A 19464-nucleotide genomic window follows, 5' to 3' on the forward strand; every position below is an offset into this window, starting at 1 on the left:
TTCCCATCTTGAGTTTAGTAGAGTGTGAGACCAGTAAAAGTGTGGCCACTCTACCTCACTGCATAGCTGCTATTTCTTCCAGTTAAGGACCTGCACTTAATAAGAGTAACATATATGAGAGCTCCCTATGGGAAAATTACACAGAACCGACCACACCTTGTGCCTTAAAATAAGCTGGTACTGGAGACATAACCAACACCTGCCTCTTACATAACTTTTCTTTTCTTTTTTTATTTTGGGTGGCTACCCTTACTGACGCTCAGGGATTACTCCTGGCTTTGCACTCAGAAATCGCTCCTGGCAGGCTCAGGGGGAACTTATAAGATGCCGGGAACCAACCCAGGTCCATCCTGGGTCAGCTTCATGCAAGGCAAACGCCCTAGTGCTGTGCTATCTCTCCAGCCCATTTCTGATCAGAATTTTAGAGAGAAAGTTTTATGAATATTCAACAAATTTAGAGAAACTATATGGAAAGGATAGCCCAAAAGACTCAGGAGGATATAAGACTACAAATGAGAAAACTTCCAACAAACTTCTGGGCTAAAAAACATGATAGGTGAAATGAAAACCTCACTGAAAAATCTCACCAGCAGAGTAATATCACTAAGGATCAATGATACAGAAGATGAGCTGCATAACACCTCCATACAACAGAAGAGGCTGGAAAATTATTAACACAAGCTAACAGATGAAAATAGAATTATGGGATAAACTCAGTAGAAATTATATAAGAACCACTGTGCTCCCAGAGACCCAGGGGGAAAAAAATCTCAATGAAGAATCAATAGTCAAAGACATCATTAGTGAGAAATTTTTGGAACTAAAGAATGTATGCAACTGTATTATGGATATCCTAAGAGTACCAGCTAAAAGAGATTCAATGAAAAATACCCCAAAACATGTAATCGTGGGGCCTGAGTGGTGGTGCAAGGCATTTACCTTGCACGTGACTGACCTAGAATGGACCTGACCGCAATTTGATCCCCCAGTGTCCCATATGGTCCCCCCCCCCAAGCCAGGAGCGATTTCTGAACACATAGCCAGGAGTAATCCCTGAGCATCACCGGGTGTGGCCCAAAAAAACAAACAAACAAACAAAAAAAGACAGATAATAGTTACAATGATGTAAACCACAGAAAAGGATAGTTTACTGAAAGCAGCATGCTCAATAGTGAACTTATATACAAAGAAGAAAATTTAAGATTTATAGCACATTTATCTCTGTCAACTCTTAATGCACCAAGGCAGTGTGGGATGGAGTGGCAAACTCAATGAAATAAATTTTTCCCCAAGAATATTTCTTTCACCCAGTTGGACTCTCATTCAGGTTTGAAGGAAGGATACACAGCTTCAGGGATAAACAACTGCTCAGAAAATTTACAGATTCAAAACCAATATTTTTTTTGGTCTTTGGACCACACCTGGTGATGCTCAGGGGTTACTCCTGGCTATTAACTCAAAAAATCGCTCCTGCCTTGGGGGACCATATGGGATGCTGGGGATCAAACCACGGTCTATCCTAGACTAGCTTGGGTAAGGCAGACACCTTACTGCTTGTGCCACTAATCCAGCCCCTCAAAACCAATATTAAAATAAAAGCTGAAGAGTTTACTTTAAGTCAAGGTAGACACAATAAGCACAAAAATCTCCTACAATAAGATGTCACTTAATCACAAGACAATTATCTCTCTCAATATCAGTGGACTAAATACACAAAGTAAGAGACATAGAGTGAGAAATAGATCAAAATCTTGAATTCAACATTATGCTGCCTGCAAGAAATACATATGAATAGTCAGAGCAAATATAGACTCAAAGTCAAAAGTTGGAAAACAATCAGTTAAGCAAACAATTTCCTTAAAATGTCGGGTGGCCATATTAATATCACAAATGCAGATTTTAAACTTAAAGAGATTATATGAGATAGATATAGTCATTTCTTAATAATCAAGGATATGTACAATAGAAATAATACTCCTGAATATATATGCACCCAATGAAGAGCCATCAAAATATTTTAAACATTTACTGATAGATTTAAAGAAAGATATCAATAACAACCCAATAATAATGGGAGACTTCAACAATGCCCTGTCAGCCCTTGATATGTCAACTAGATTGAAATTGAACAAGGATACACTGGCTCTGAAAAAAGAAAAGAGAGTGGCTTGGTATATATATTCTTCATATATAAACATACATCCATATAAACATGCATCCATAAAATCAAGATGATAAAAAATTATATCAAATTCCTTCTTATAACATCATGAACTGAAATTAGAAGTGAATTACAGGGGCTGGAGCAATGGCACAAGTGGTAAGGCAGGTCTGTCTTGCCTGTGCTATCCTAGGACAGATCATGGTTCAATCCCTGGGTGACCACAAAGGTCCCCCAAGTCAGGAATGGTTTCTGACCACATAGCCAGAAGTAACCCCTGAGCATCACAGGTGTGGCACAAAAAGCAAAAAAAAAAAAAAAAAAAAAAAAAAGTGAATTACAAAGGGATTACAAAAAAACAGAAAAACTTAAATATCTGGAAATTAAACAACTCAATACTTAACAGTAAATGGGTTAGATACAAAACAAAGAGGAAATCAAAAGATTTCTGAGAAAAAATATGAAAGCAGACACAAATTATTAGAATTTGTGGGATAAGAGGAAAACATATAGCCTTGCAAATATTCAATAGGATGAAAGAAAGAGCCTATCTAAATAACTTAACGGAACAGCTGAAAATATTAGAAAACAGTCAACAAAATGATCCAAAATATAGGCAAACAGGAGGAAATAACAAAGCTCAGAGCAAAAATTAATGAACTGATAACCCAAAATCAATCTAAGAGATCATTGAAAGCCAGATTTATTGAAAAATAAATCTATAAACCAAACAAAATTGTTAAAGCAAGATTCAAGAAGAGTCAGAAACTTAATAAACCAAATTAGAAAGATAAAGTAGAGATCATTACAGACAGTACAGAAATTTAAAGAGTAAATAGAGATTACTTTGTGAAACTCTATGCCAGATAACACAAGAGACCTGGAAGAGATGGATAAATTCTTGGTCTACTATAACCTTGAAAGATTGGACTAGGATGAGCTGGCATATCTGAACAGAACTATCACTATTGAGGAAATAAACGAAAGCCTGGGCCAAGATGGATTCACTAGTGAATTCATTCAAATCTTTAATAATTAGAACCTACTTCTAATCCTTTTCAGAATCTTCCAGGATGTTGAAAGAATATAAACACTCCTGAAGAGGTTTTATAAAGCTAACATCACCCTGATACCAAAAGAAAACATTGATGCCACAAAAGAAAGAGAACTGCAGATAAATATTTTTGATAAACACCAATGCAAAAATCCTCAACAAAATCTGAGCTAATAGGATCCAATGGATAATCAGGAGGTCATAGACCATGACAAAATTGGGTTGATCCCAGGAATGCAAGGATGATTTAACATATGCAATTCAATCAATGTAATACATAATGTTAACAAAAGAAAAAATAAAAAACATAGGATTATATCAGTAGATGCAAATAAAGTATTTGACAAGGACTAACACCCATTTATTATAAAAATAACTCTCAGGAAGATTATAATTGAAGGAACTTTTCTTAATTTAGTCAAGGCACTTATGACAAGTCCATGTAAATAATATACTCAATGGAAGAAAACTAAAAACCCTTTCTTTCCTCTAAGATCTGGCACAATATAAAGCTGCCTCCTTTGCCACTTCTCTTCAACATAGTACTGGTAGTACTTGCCATAGCAATTAGGCAAGAAATATATATAAAGAGTATCCAGATTGGAAAGAAAGCAAGCTCTCACTATTTGCGGATGACATAAAACTACTATATTTTAAAAAATCCTAAACTTTCTACTAAAAAATTCTAGAAATAATAGATCTGTATAGTAAAGTGTTAGACTACAAAATTCAAAATCAAAAAACTATGGTGTTTTTATTTGCAAATAATAAAAATGAAAATAAATAGACATTACAAAAGCAACCCCATTGAAAACTGTGCTTCAGAAAAATCAAGTACCTTGGAGTCAACTTAACTAAACAAGTGAAAACAAAGAAAACAATAAAATATTGCTGAAAGAAATACAAGAGAATACAAGGCAGTGGAAACTTTTGCCCTGCTCATGGATTGGAGTTGGTTAACATCATTAAAAGGTCAATACTTCCTAAAGCATTGTACTAATTTAGTGTAATTCATATAAGGATACCAGGCCATGTTTAAAGATATAAATTAAACACACAAAATTATTATGGAATAATAAATACCCAAGAATAGTTTAAGCAAACTTTGGGGGAAAGAAAATGGGTGGCATCACTTTCTCCAACTTTAAATTCTACTATTAATAAATAGTACTTAAAACAGCATGATATTGAAATAAAGACAGCCTCAGATCAATAGAACAGATTTGAGCACAGTATTACAAGACAGATCCCCAGGTATTATAACTTTTAATAACCTATAAAGAGGCAACAAATACAAGATGGAGCAACAAAATCCTCTTCAACTAATGGTATTGGAAAAACCGATCATTATATTCAGAAAAATGAACTCAGATTTCTTTAAAACTATGCATAATGGTCACATAAAATGGATTAAAGAAATTTATTGCAGACCTTAAACCATAAGGTACATAGAAGGAAATGTAGGCAAAACACTCCATGATAGACTAAATACATCATAAAGAAGGAAACACCACTGTTTAAGCAAGTGGAAACAGAGATAAACAAACTACATTAAACTCAGAAGCTTCAGCACTTTAAAGGAAAAAGTAACTAGGATACAAAAATCTACCTATGGAATAGGAAAAACTATTTACCCAATACCCACCTGATAAAAGGTTAATATTTAAGATATATAACTGAAGAACATAAAACAATCAAACCTCATAAAAATAAGTAGAAGAAATGTACAGACATCTCATAAAAAAGAAATAAAGATTCAAAAAGGCACATGAAAAAATATTCCACATCACTAATCATCAAGGAGATGCAAATTAAAACAACAATTAGGTATCATCTCACACAAAGAATGCATACATTATAAAGAACAACTATGCTAGCATGGATGTGGGGAGAAAGAAAATCTCATTCACTGCTGGCATGAATGCTGAACAGTACAGTCTTTTTGGAAAACAATATGGAAATTTCTTAAAAAACTGAAATTTAAGTTTCCTTCTAATTCAGCAGAACCACTAGAAGAATATGCTCTAGGAACACAAAAACACAATACAAAAAAAAATGACCTCTACACTCCTATGTTCACTATAGCACTATTTACAATAGTCAGAATCTGGATGTAACCCATGTGCCCACAAGAGTTGAGTAGCTAAAGTAATTGTGGTTACACAATGAATAATATGCAGCTGTTAAAAAATCTGATGTCATGAATTTTGTTTATACATGAATTGACATGGATAGTATTTTGTTAACCTAAATGAGTCAGAAGGAGAGGGGTAATTATAAAATAATTTCACTCATCACTGGGATATATAGGAATATAAAGGACAGTGTGGAGATAATATCCAGAGACTATAGAGGTGAAAATCAGAAGGACCATTACATGGTAGATAGCTTTCCATAAAGAGTATAAATGCAGTGGTCCTCAAACTATGGCCCACGGGCCACATATTGTATTTGTATCTGTTTTGTTTCTTCATTGCAATATAAGATATATGCAGTGTGCATAAGAATTTGTTCATAAGTTTTGTCCTTACTATAGTCAGACCCTCCAATGGTCTGAGGGACAGTGAACTGGCCCCCTGTTTAAAAAGTTTGAGGACCCCTGGTATTTAGCATTAGAGTAGAGAAGGTCTAATATGAAAAGGACATTGATGGCACCTCTTCATTTGCAGTAATATAAACCACAATATAACAAAAACGGGGGATATAGAAAAAGTGAGAGAGAGAATGTGCAGTAAAATACCTGCACCAGATGCAGATTAGCGAGGGTCTGTGGGTGGGAAGAATGCATCAATAAGGGTGAGAGGAAAACTGTTGTGGTGGGAAATGTGCACTAGTGAATGTTGTTATACATTGTATGGTGGTAACTTAATCGTGATCAACTTTATTTGTGAAAAAAAGACTACATTATATACAACTGTGTAACCATGATTTTTAAATAATAATATATTCTAAAATATAATAAGTAATAAAATTTAATAAATAAAATGTAACATTTTTGTGCAAAACTGTTCCACAAAGGTTTACTAAAGAATTTATCTAAAATAAATGACAGATTTTAAAAAAATTCATCATTTAAGTGATGTATTTTTATGAAATTATAAACATTTATTTTAACCATCACACATATGTTCTTTCTCATGTTTTCTTTTTGTAATAAAAATAGATTGTTATACTTTTATTTTAACTTTTTCTAAGATATTTTTAAAACATCTCAGCTATTACAAATACTTCAGTACAATATATATTGCATTAGTATAATTTTGAAGATGACAATGATCATGCTAGAACTTTGAGGATTGCATAAAATTAAATTTGTAGTTCTTTTCTTTACATTTTTAAATAATATTTTAAGTGCCATGATTACCATCATGATTGTAATAAGTTTCGGTCATAAAAAGAACACCCACCCTTCACCAGAGCACCATTCTGACCATCAATGACCCTATCTTCTCCTCAACCACCCCTGCCTCCATTTTAGAAAGATATTCTACTCTCACTTATTAACATTGTAATGATAGTTGTAAGTGTAATTATTCTTTAACTACATATACCACTCTTTGTGGTGAACTGCATATTGTGAGTAAGTCCTTCCAGTCCTCATCTTCATTGTCTCTGGGCATTATTAAAATGTCTTTTATTTTTCTTAAACCCCATAGATGAGTGAGACTATTCTGCACCTCAAAGGAAATAGTGCCCAGGATACAAGAACCACCCAATGAATGGGAGAAACTATTCACCCAATACCCATCAGGTAAGGGGCTAATATCCAAAATATACAAGGCAATGACAGAACTTTAAAAAAGAAAACCATATAAACCCATCAAAAATGGGGAGAAGAAATGAACAGACATTTCCTCAAAGAAGAAATACAAATGGCTAAAAGACATATGAAAAAATACTTCACATCACTAATCATCACAGAAATACAAATCAAAACTACAGTGAGGTACCATCTCAAACCATAGAGACCGGGCCCGGAGAGATAGCACATTGGTGTTTGCCTTGCAAGCAGCCGATCCAGGACCAAAGGTGGTTGGTTCGAATCCCAGTGTCCCATATGGTCCCCCATGCCTGCCAGGAGCTATTTCTGAGCAGACAGCCAGGAGTAAACCCTGAGCACCGCCGGGTGTGGCCCAAAAACCAAAAAAAAAAAAAAAAAAAAAACCAAAACAAACAAACAAACAAAAAAAAACCCAAAAAACCCAAACAAACAAACCCATAGAGAGTGACACACATCACAAAGAACAAGAACAATCAGTGCTGGTGGGATTGTGGAGAGAATGGAACTCTTATTCACTGCTGGTGGGGATGCTGTCTAGTCCAGCCTTTAGGGAAAACAGTACAGAAATTCCTCAAAAAACTGGAAATTGAGCTCCCATTTGATCCTGCTATTCCACTCCTAGGGATATACCCTAGGAACACAAAAATACAATACAAAAATCCCTTCCTCACACCTATAGTCATTACAGCACTGTTTACAATAGCCAGACTCTGGAAACAACCAAGATGCCCTTCAACAGATGAATGGCTAAAGAAACAGTGATACATACATACAATGGAATATTATGCAGCTGTCAGGAAAGATGGAGTCATGAAATTTTCCTATGCATGAATATACATGGAATCTATTATGCTGAGTGAAATAAGTCAGAGGGAGAGAAATAGACACAGAATAGTATGACTCATCTATGGGTTTTAAGAAAAATTAAAGACATTGTTGTGATAAAGCCCAGAGACAATAGAGTTAAGGGCTGGGCGGGCTGGAAGGACTGGCTTAAAATTTGAAGCTCACCACAAATAGTGGTGAACACTGTTAGGGAAGTAACTACACTAACAACTAGTATGACAGTATTAAAGAATTAGAGAAGCAAAATGCCTGTTACGATACAGGCAAGGGCAGGGGAGCAGGGGGGCATTGGTTTTGGGGATGTTGCACTGGTGAAGGAGGGGGTTCTATTTATGACTGAAACCTAACTATGAACATGTTTGTAATCATGGTGCTGAAATAAGATCTATATTAAAAATTAATAATATTTAAATCTTTTAAATATTCTGTTTTCTCTCAACTGAGGCTTGAACATGCTAGTTGCTTTTCTTTTAAAGGGAAGGTAGGTTTTCTCTGACTACTAAGCTGTAAGATAAGGACAAGAGTTTTTCCCTCAGTATCAATATCATAATATATTCCCTTAATACCTTTAGGTTATCCCTGAAGTTGCCAACATCCTGCAACTTTGGGGTCTAGAATTCAACTGAAAAAGCAGCTTGAATGAGAACATCCTCAGTGTTCCCTGAGTACCACTTAAAAACCCACCTAATCTACATAATAAAACATATACAGGGTTTGGAATGATCACAAAGGGGGAAAAATCTCCTATATTGAATTAGAATACTTTAAGCTAAATTTGAGATTCTCAGTGCATGTCAGTTATCTAAGAGGAAACTCTCATTTAGGGGCAACATTTATTTTCTAAAATAATTAGTGATACTTCCAAAGTGCTGAGGATCTCTCTATTTCAGGATCTTGTTTATTCTCAATCAATAGTTTAAAACTGTCTCTCTTTACATGGAATTCTGGAGTCCACGCTACAGAAGTCACTATCAATACTGATGATTTATTTAAACATGATATAATCCCAAGATTGCTTTCACCTCAAGCTCAGGATAAAAGATATCCCAAAGTGCCAATCTCTCGCCCTTTAAATCTTTCTGGTCTTAGGTAAACAAAGAACACTGTCAGAGGGGACAGAGATCATATATTTGAATTTTAGTCACTATGCTACTGAAAAATGCACACGTTTTTAGCTGTTAAAGGAAATTCTATAATATTGGATTCTCCACAAAGAGTGGTGAGTAAAGTTAGAAAAATAACTACACTGAGAACTGACTACTGAACGAGGAATGTAGAAAGCCTGACTAGAGTACAGGTGGGGTGAGGTGGGGAGGAGGGAGTTTTGGGATATTGGTGATGGAAATGTTGCACTGGTGAAGGGGGGTGTTCTTTACATGACTGAAACCCAACTACAATCATATTCGTAATCAAGGTGTTTAAATAAAGATATTAGTAAAAAATACTAAATTCTCAGTTTGGTGGGCATTATAATTAGTATAAATTATTTTCTGATATTCTTTGCAAGTCTGATAACTTAACACCTTTTTTGTGGCATACATTTTGAAGAGTTTCAACTAAACCTATAAATAAAGCTGTACCTTCTATTTATTGTGTCATTTGTTCTTAGAGAATACAGAAAATCCATCCATTTTTTTGCATTCCTAACAGCTCATCAGATTGATTGAGATCTAACAGATTTTTAGTGTTTTTAAAAGATTATTGTAAAATAAATAAATAAAAAGTTATTGTAGTGACTTATTTTATTTATTTATTATAATTTTTATTTTAATCATAGTGACTTACATATTATTTACAGTAATATTTTAGGTACATAGTAACATTGAATCAGGGGAATTCTCATCACTGAATTGTCCTCCCTCCACCTCCTTTCTTTTTTCTTTTCTTTTTTTTTTTTTTTTTTTTGGTGCACCGTTCCTGGAGGTACTGCAATACCGGGTCGATGCGCGGAGCAGACGGAGCAAGCTCCTCTTCCAACTCCCAGCTCCAAAATTCCATTTAATATATTGTCCTTGGATAGAGGACGTATCAGATATTAAACTGATAAGAACAGATACTACACTTGATCTTAGCCAAAAGGCCGAGAAGCTATCCACCTCCTTTCTTGTCCTGCCTCCCATATCCTCCACCCTCACCCCCAGGGCTGCTAGAATTAGTGGTCCCCTCTGTGGCTAGCTTATTACTTAGTGATCTTACATCTGTTTGGTCTTGGTACCTCCATTATTCCCCCCTCTAATTGGGAGGCTGGACTAAATAGTTCAAGTTATGTGGTTTTGTTTGAAGAAGAGAAAAGTAGTAAAATGGGGTAAAAATCAAATACGCCAAAAATGGGCAGAGTCCTTCTAGAGCAGAGGTCTCAAACTCAATTTACCTGGGGGCCACAGGAGGCAAAGTCGGGGTGAGGCAGGGCTGCATAATGGATTTCACTTACTGAATATTCACAATAAAAAAAATCGCATTAGTAAGAATAAAAATCGTAAAAAATCGCATTAAACATTTGCATACCCCGAACGGAACTGCTCAGGGTATGCGAATGTTTAATGCGATTTTTTCCCTACTATTTCGATTTTTATTGCGATTATTCGGTATGTGAATAATCGCAAACACTGCGATATTTGAAGGCTGGCCGCGGGCCACAAAATGTTGTACAGAGGGCCGCAAACTGCCCGCTGGCCGCGAGTTTGAGACCCCTGTTCTAGAGGCTCTCATCCTCACTTTGAGAGACGAAGGCGAAAAATAAGATGAAACACCACAACAGTACAAAAAGAAGTATCAAATAAAATATCTACTGAGCACTACAGCAATAAAGATAAGCATCACATAATAGCCATGGTCTTGTATTGACTTTTAATTTTGAAGTTGCCCATGAGCTTTCTGGGGGTAAAAAAAAAAAAAGGATTGGATTTATTTATTTATTTATTTATTTATTTATTTATTTATTTATTTATGTGTTTGTTTATTTCCCCTGAACCATTAACAAGCTTTTATTTAAAGACTATTTTATTTGTTTGTTTTGGGGACATAAACATTTGTGCTCTGTCATGGTTTACTTCTCCCTGGCTCTGACTCTGTGCTTCTGGATCACTCCTGTTTTGTTTTGTTTGTTTGTTTGTTTGTTTTGGTTTTGGGGCCACACTTGCTGATGTTTAGGGGTTACTCCTGGCTCTGTGCTCAAAAATCGCTCCTAGCTTGGGGGACCATATGGGACGCCAGGTGGGACCACGGTAGGTCCTGGGCTAGCGCAGGCCAGGCAGATAGATGCTTACCACTTGCACTAACCGCTCCACCCCAAAGATTACACTTGTTTGGGAGACCACACACAGTTCCAAGTTCCAAGTCAGACTAGAAAGCTTAAATGCCTAACCCCCATAACTATTTCTCTGGCACTGTACAATTATATGTTTCCAAGTTTTTAACTTTATATCATTTTTATCACTGATATCATTTTTCCATTTATAATTTTTCTATATCTACAGAATTTTGTAGATCTGTAAATTTTGTTTGGGGGTCATAGTGGGTAGTATTCAGTACTTGCTCTGGAATCTGAAGATCAATTTTATCCCTGATGGTGCTTGAGGCACCATACATGGGGCCATATATCAAACTGAGGTCAGTCATCAGTGCCTTAAGCCTGAACTATCTTTCTGACCAATGCCTGGTAACATAGGTACTCACCTGACTTTACTACTACTACTACTACTACTACTACTACTACTACTACTACTACTACTACTACTACTAAGGTTTTGAATTATACCAGGTGGTATTTAGAATCTACTCCCAGCTTTGCTTGGGAATCTATTGTACACATGGTAAACAAGGGGTCATGTGATAAAAACTGAAACTTGGTTTTTGGCATAAGATCAAGCTGTTATCTCTCCAGTTCCTGGACTACATTTTTTGTTGTTTTGGGACCACACTGGTTCTGTGTAAGAATCGCTTCTGGTAGATTTGGGGACAATATGGGGTGGCAGGCTCAAATAGAGATTATCTGTATACATGGCAAATGTTCCACTGCTGTACTTTTTCTCCAATCACTTCACTTGTGGTATTTTAAAACACTATTTCCCTATAACATTTTCTTATCTCAACTTTCTGATTCTGTCTACAATATTATTATACTATAAAACGATTTTGATCATGATATTATATCCAAATTCTTTACCTTCTAATTCATTTCTGGACTCTTCCCATGTATTAAAAAGAGTCCAGTGTTCTCATAAGAACAACATCAACTTTCAATATGACATCACTGTTTCTTTCCACTTGTAATTTCCTACTTCCTTTATCTGAAAGTTCAATACTTACCAAGAATACTTCTGATTAGGCTATGCTCTATTAAAATTTCTATTTTGTTTTATCTATTTATTATTCATTTATTTAGGTTTTAGGGCCAAAACCTGCTCTGTTAAGTGGTTACTCCTGGCTCTATTCCCAGAACATATTCCTACTAATGCCTGAGAGACTATATGGCATTCAGGGTATTGAACCTGGGTCTCTGCATGTCAGGTGAGTACCTTTACCCTTATTCTATTTCTGTGGACCCAAATTGACAAACTATACAATTACATTTAATTTACAATGTAGGAATTCCTATAAATATATGTTTTCTTCACTTGTTTATTTGATGGAATCATGCACCAGTGAAAATTACTTTTTGTAGATCTACTGAAAAATAGTTCCTTCCCTATTTCTGATAAATCCAGACCATATGCTCTTAATTTATTTATCATTCAAAATTATTTCTTTACACATATGTTTTTTCAACTTGATTTAATGGTAGTCTAATTATAATCAATCAATAAATTAATGATTGCAAAAATCAATGAACTAAAGTTCTTGAATTGTTTATAGCTTGGTGGAGGAAATAAAACTACCATGACCAGACCATCTGGTAGACAATCAGGGAAAATTGATGGGAAGATTAGTAGTGCAAATGATATAACATTTATTAGTTTAATTTCTTTTCAAATAGCTTAATAGCTATTAGAATATTCCACCACTTAGGTGGTATACTTCTCTCTACACAGACTACCAAATATTTTATACAAGACAAGATTACAAATAAAATGTAACCTCACTGGTAATATATATATATATACATATATATGTATATATATCTTACATATATACATTAAAAAGGCAATTTTATGAGATAGAGTTCCTATGAAAACTGCTTAATTTCATAAATCCTTTAACATTGTCAAACATGGTATATCATAATCCCATACAAGTATAGGTTCAGCAACAGCAGTGGGAAAAGATACATAATTGGCACCAGTTACACTTAGTTGCTAGGGTATCTAGACAATTCACAAGAAATCCATGAAATAGAGTACATTAAATAAAGATAAATTATAAACAAAACCTATTCCTCTTCTTACATGCCATAGACATCATGAGATTTTTTTGCTTGTTTAATAAAATAACAAGCCCATATGAAAGTTTTAGTTTCTGAGAGCTATTTAATTTTATGTGGCTGGTTTAGCACCATTTTAATTTTTATCAGAAAAATGTAAATTATATTATCACAATTAATTTTTTGAACAGTTGTGATTATAGAAAACAGTGATAAAAATAAATACCCCCCTGATTCTTAACTACTACCAACATGCAAAGAGGATTTGGAGTTTCTAAGTGAACATATGACCTCTATTTTAATGCACTGATCTTGAGTTTCTTTTTTGAACCTCCTTGCAGATAACTGCCAACTGGGGGATGGAATTTGAAAAAGAATATGGTGCCATGATCATACAAACCTAATAAATGACACAATAAAAATCATCATATTTTCTAATGTTTTAAGAAATTCTATCTGGTTCAGGCATCAATTTAACCCAGAAAAGAATTTGTTATTTTTAAATAGAAAATGGTTCCTTTAATTAGTAATGCTTTCTTTCAGAAAAATATCTGTAACAATATCCAAATGAAGTTTTCTGGGGAAGAACAAAGAAGCTAAACATTTTGAAGTTAAAACCCATTGCCAAAACCAAATAGAAATTTTAATTCTGATTTTGTAATCTGAAGGTATACTTTTATAATCCACTAGCAATACAGTAACACAATATGACTGCTCATTAAAACTACAACACCAATTCAGTTTTTTAAGAAGCAAATAAAATGAATGTTTGAGTGTTCACAGAGTTATCTTGAAAGATAAGAGTAAAAAAAACAAATTTGAATGTGAGTCTTTTGAAATTTGCTATGGATGAACACTCAGATATACAAAGATTTCTAACAATGGATGATTTTAAGATGGACTCATAAAATTTTATATTGCAATATTTTTAAAACACTATTATTAAAAACAAAAGCTTGTGTCAAATACACTTGGAAAAATAGATATTAAATATTTAGATTTATTTTTATCCTTTTTGTAATGAAATATTTTCTAATGACAAAAATGTGTACTTACTAAGGACATTTGAAAAAGGAAATATGCATAGAGCATAAATAAAAACTAAATATTTTGGGTATATGCTTATGTAGGTAGGTTTACATACATATATAAAACACATTATTTTGATATATCTGAGGTTTATTGATTTTACTCTCTTTACTACCTCTGGAAAAATTTTAAGATAGATAATTTATTTAGGAATATGGATTATGGAACTACAAAATATGGTCTACTGAATGAATTATACTTACTGTTTATTTTTATGGGCCATTAGTTAATTATAGTTTTACATTCTAAATAATCAAAAAATAAAGTAAAGAATAATATTTCATAACATATGAAAACTATAGGCATATTAAGTGACTATCAAAGAAGAAGCTTTGTTAGGGTACCGCCAAATACAAATTATAACTTTGTTAGCCATTTCTTGTTAATATTTAAGATATAAAATCATCTATTTTCAGAATAGTTGCAGATTTAATTTGGAGGAAGGAAGTTTGAATCACAGCCTACAATCTATTTTCTCTGTGTGCTTTGAAATGATTCTTCTCAGTGCTCAGGGGACTAGACAGTGATAGGTATCATTATAAAGCCTTAAATCAGCTAAGTTATTGCTCTTCCTCTTGTATTATTACTATGCACCTATTTTATTTGAATCACTAATAGTAAAATTATATTTAACCAACATCAACAAAAATTATTAACAATATATGTATAAGGTAAAATACTTGATATGGAACCTACATTTTACACTTTAAGAATTAATGTACAGTGTGTAGTTATTTAAAATGGCATAGTCATGAGGCTGTTTTCTCTTAATTTGCAAAAATTCACATATATCATTAGTTAGAATTAAATGATATGAGTTTATATAACATGATAATCTTAAAACTGCAAACGGTTTTATAAATATAATTTCTGAGATCTAAATGTATTCTATCTTTATAAACTCCACAATTTCCACCTATTTTGAGTTTCCTGTTATTTCAATGTGCAATTTCAAAGAGATTCCTGAGCATTTTAAATTTTATTGATCTATTAATCTAAATGATGCCAAACTTCATGTTACAGATTTTTTGTTGTTGTTGTTTTTCTGTTTTTTTTTTTTTTGGTGTGTGTGTGTGTGTGTGTGTTTGGGTTACAACCAGTGACACTCAGGGGTTACTCCTGGCTATGCACTCGGAAATCACTTCTGGCTTGGGGGACTATATGGAACTCAGGGAGTCGAACCAAGATCCGTCCTGGGTCAGCTGTGTTCAAGACAAACGCCCTTTGCTACCTGTCCGGCCCCATGGTACAGCTTTAAAGTTCTATAAATGTAATGGACTCACAGGATCTACCAGCAAATTTCCAGTGCTACTTGACCTGCATAGGTAACAAGTAATTGATATCATTCACCTCCAAATCACACCTGATAGCATTCCAGAAACAAGTGTACTTTATAAAACTTATATTGTAACCTAAAACTGTGATAGTAAAGTTATCATTTGAGCCTACCTATTTTCTAACTAAGCTCTCAAAATATTTCAGTTTGTTATATGTAGGGCCACATTCAGTGTGCTCTGAAATCATTCCTGGCAGTGCTTCAGAGACCCAATGTATTGCTGAGAAACCTTACCGTTGCCTCATGAAAGGCAAATACCCTACTTCTGTGCTATAGCATACTTCCAAAATGTATCACTTTAATATCCCCAATTATATTTTATTTAAAAAAGTGTGTCACGAAGAGATACTGTAGCAGGTAGGCATTTGCCTTGAACTCATATAACCCACATTCAAACACCAACATTTTGTATAGTACTTCAAACCTGCCAGGAATAATTCCTGAGTGCAGAACTTAGACAACTATGGCCTAAAAGCATTAAAAAAATGAAAAAGTGGAGACTCAAATTTATTACTGCCTAAAGATCCATAAAATTGAAACACAAGATAAATAAAACATGATCAAAAGCAACTTTACTAATACAAATATATAAAAATGTCCTTAAAATATATAATCAAAGTATGAGTATCATATTTTTTCACAAAAGGCAGGTTTGAATAATGCATATCTGGTTGTCTTGAGAATAAATGGCATTGATTTTAAATAATAAAATTATATTAATAAGTAATTAATAATAATAAGTAATTCATTAATGTTTTCTACACAGCAGCTATTTAAAGGTTAAAAAAGGCGCTGAACATTGTTCATGATATTGTTCTCTTTGTTTTTGTTGAATTCTAATGAGCTATTAAAATTACTGGTTTCCATATTTCCTTTTCTAAAAGCCAGAAATTTCAAATGTAATTGTAGTTGCAGTCCAAAGGATGTATTTCTATAGCTTCATCCTTCAATCATATTAACATTTCTCCTTATTCTAAAAATTCAAAGACTTTTAAGAATTCTGTCATCAATGTATTCCATCCTCTTTAAGCTTTTACTAACACAATAATCATTTGTGCATTGTTTTCTCTCTCTCTCTCTCTCTCTCTCTCTCTCTCTCTCTCTCTCTCTCTCTCTCTCTCTCTCTCTCTCTCAATATCCCCAAATCCCTCCCTACCTGCACACTTCTTCCAGAAACATTTTATAAACCAGCTCACACTCTTTGTATTTCTGTGATTAGTCTGTTGTTTGGACACCTGCTATCTCATTTATTTTACCACCCACTTACACTTACTTTTCCTAGACTTTTCCTTCTCTACCTACATCTGGTCAAAAACTCAAATCAGGAAATAGATGACTCCACAAATCACAAATGCAACCTCCTATATTCTTCTATATTTCTTGCTATAGTTGGCAATATATTAACATTTAGTTTTAATTTATCAATATCTCCAATCTTGCTCTTCCCTAATCTATGTTTTTATTTTTGGGGGGTCACACCTGGCAGCACTCAGGTGTTACTCCTGGCTCTACTCTCAGAAATCACTCCTGGAAGGCACAGGGGACCATAGGGGATGTTGGGATTCGAACCATTGTACTTCAGCATGCAAGGCAAACTCTTACCTCCATGTTATCTCCCTGCCCATTTTTACCTTTTCAAATTCAAATTATATACTTCCTTTTATATCTTAACTAGTTCAACAAAGTTGCTTCTTTTGTTGCTCTAGATTGAGAAATGTCAACCTTAAATGAATATCTGGGTCATATAACTAACTCTATGAGTATTTAATTGAGAACATATAATTGCTAGATATAATCACACAGAGAGAATGGCACTGTTATAAATTCTTAATGACTAAATTCAAGTAGATTCCATATGTGCTGTTAGGATTAAACCAGGATGTCTTAAACCAGGATGTCTTAACTCCTTGGACCAAGCACCTTGAATATTTAATATCTTGGTTTCTTGTTATACTATATATATATCCCTCAGTACACCCTTTTACTTGCATTGACTCTCTAAAGAATATTTAAAATATCTAATATTTTACTGTAAGTGTTCAGTTGTTTGATATATTTTCTGTTCTTTTTATATGTTAAACATTAAATCTTTTAATATGGTTCTTTAACGTAAGTGTAGCATAATAACATTAAGTTTCAATTGTAAGCCACTAAAAATCAACATGTGAAACTACATTAAGTTCAACACTGAAATTTTAGTTCTATCCTTCACTACATAATTTTTCCATTTGTCCTGATTAATCCCTCTCTTTTCCTCATATTTTCAGCTAACTACTAAATTGGACTTATAGCTGAAAATTCTTTTTTGCTTCACTTAGCTCATCTGTTTTTCTTGAATTAAATCATACAATGTCTTTCTCCATCTGGCAAATTTCACTAAGTATAACGCTTTTTAAGACTATTCATATTATGCAAATGTCAGGGTTTAATTTTTATGCTGAATAATAATCCATTGCATAAAATATATCTTATCCTTATATCCATTGGACAATGAATGGGTTAATTAGGTAGCTTTTAGTTGCTGACTATTATAAAGCAATTCTTTAATAAACATCAGAGTGTATAGAGGTCTCTGTATTATTATCTATAAATTTTCAGGAAAATGATCAGACTGATATTCAAAATCATAAAAATTTAAAATTTTTTTATTTTATATTCTATTTTCTAGTATGAAGTGTTATGGGTTCCCTTCTCCCCAGATCCTACTACTGGATTCACTTTTGTTGGCATATCAGCCAACCTTACAAGTTTGAAGCAATATCTTTTTTTGTTTGTTTGTTTTGTTTTATGTTTTGGGGCCACTCCTGGTGATGTTCTGGGCTTACTCCTGGCTATGCGCTCAGAAATTACTCCTGGATTAGGGGACTATATGGAATGCCAGGGGATCGAATAATGGTCTGTTCTAGGTCAACTGTGTGCAAGGCAAACACCCTACAGCGGCAAAATTGCTCCGGCCGCCTAAAGCAATATCTCTTAGTTGTCTGCATTTATTTTTTCCTACAAATAAGAGATGAAGAACACAAACTTTTTGCATTTACTGTCTGTCTGTATTCTTCGGTAAAGCAGAGTACAGAGCCTCTTTCTATTTTATTTATTGGTCTACTTATTTATGTAATTTTGAGGTCACTGATGCTAGTGCTGAGGGCATACTCCTAGTTCTGCACTCAGGGAACCAAGGCTGGCTGTGTGCAAAACAAATACCGATAGCTCTCTGACCCCAACTGCCCATTTTAAAATTGTATTTATTGGTAAGTTATATAAGATCCTAATATATTTTGAATGCTAATCATTTTAAGATATATGATTTGTGTATATCTTTATCTTAATACAAGTTTTTTCATATTCAAGAGGATTTTAACTTCATATATAATCAACTATTTATTTTTGCTTTGTTTCCTGTCTTAGGCTAGGTCCCTGGACAAACAATTAAGGCCAATAGTGTGTACATTTCCCCAAGTTTTCTTCTGTATGTTTTACAGTTTCAAGTCTTACTTTCAAATTCATCTTATTTTAGTTAATTTAGATAACTTTTGTCTATGATTTTATATGGCCTAATTTTATTTCTTTACAGACTATGTTCAACTTTCCCTGACAACATGTGCTTCACTATAACTGCATCTCCCATAAATTAATCATATGTTTGTAGTTTGTTTTTGTGCTACCAATTATGTCCTATTAATTCTTGTTCTTGCATTTTATTTCAATATGATTCTATTTAATTACTATGATTTTATAATACAATTTAAAGTAAGAACATGTGTTTTATTTTTTTTAGCTTTTAAATTTTTTTATTTAAACAACTTTATTGATTGTGTTTGGGTTTAAGTTATGTAAAGAA

At 33.7% G+C, this 19464-nt stretch overlaps 1 protein-coding gene and 1 non-coding gene across 2 annotated transcripts in view; both read right to left on the reverse strand.

The window, feature by feature from the left end:
• Positions 1-19464, reverse strand: part of SGCZ (sarcoglycan zeta) — a 1030117-nt gene that overhangs the window by 104227 nt on the left and 906426 nt on the right. The window lies entirely within an intron of this gene.
• Positions 9744-9934, reverse strand: LOC126008134 (U2 spliceosomal RNA). Its single transcript, XR_007495520.1, has one exon. It is a non-coding gene; the product is annotated as a U2 spliceosomal RNA (small nuclear RNA).

The sequence above is a fragment of the Suncus etruscus genome, chromosome 4 (genome assembly GCF_024139225.1).
Source record: "Suncus etruscus isolate mSunEtr1 chromosome 4, mSunEtr1.pri.cur, whole genome shotgun sequence".
NCBI classification, from domain to species: domain Eukaryota; kingdom Metazoa; phylum Chordata; class Mammalia; order Eulipotyphla; family Soricidae; genus Suncus; species Suncus etruscus.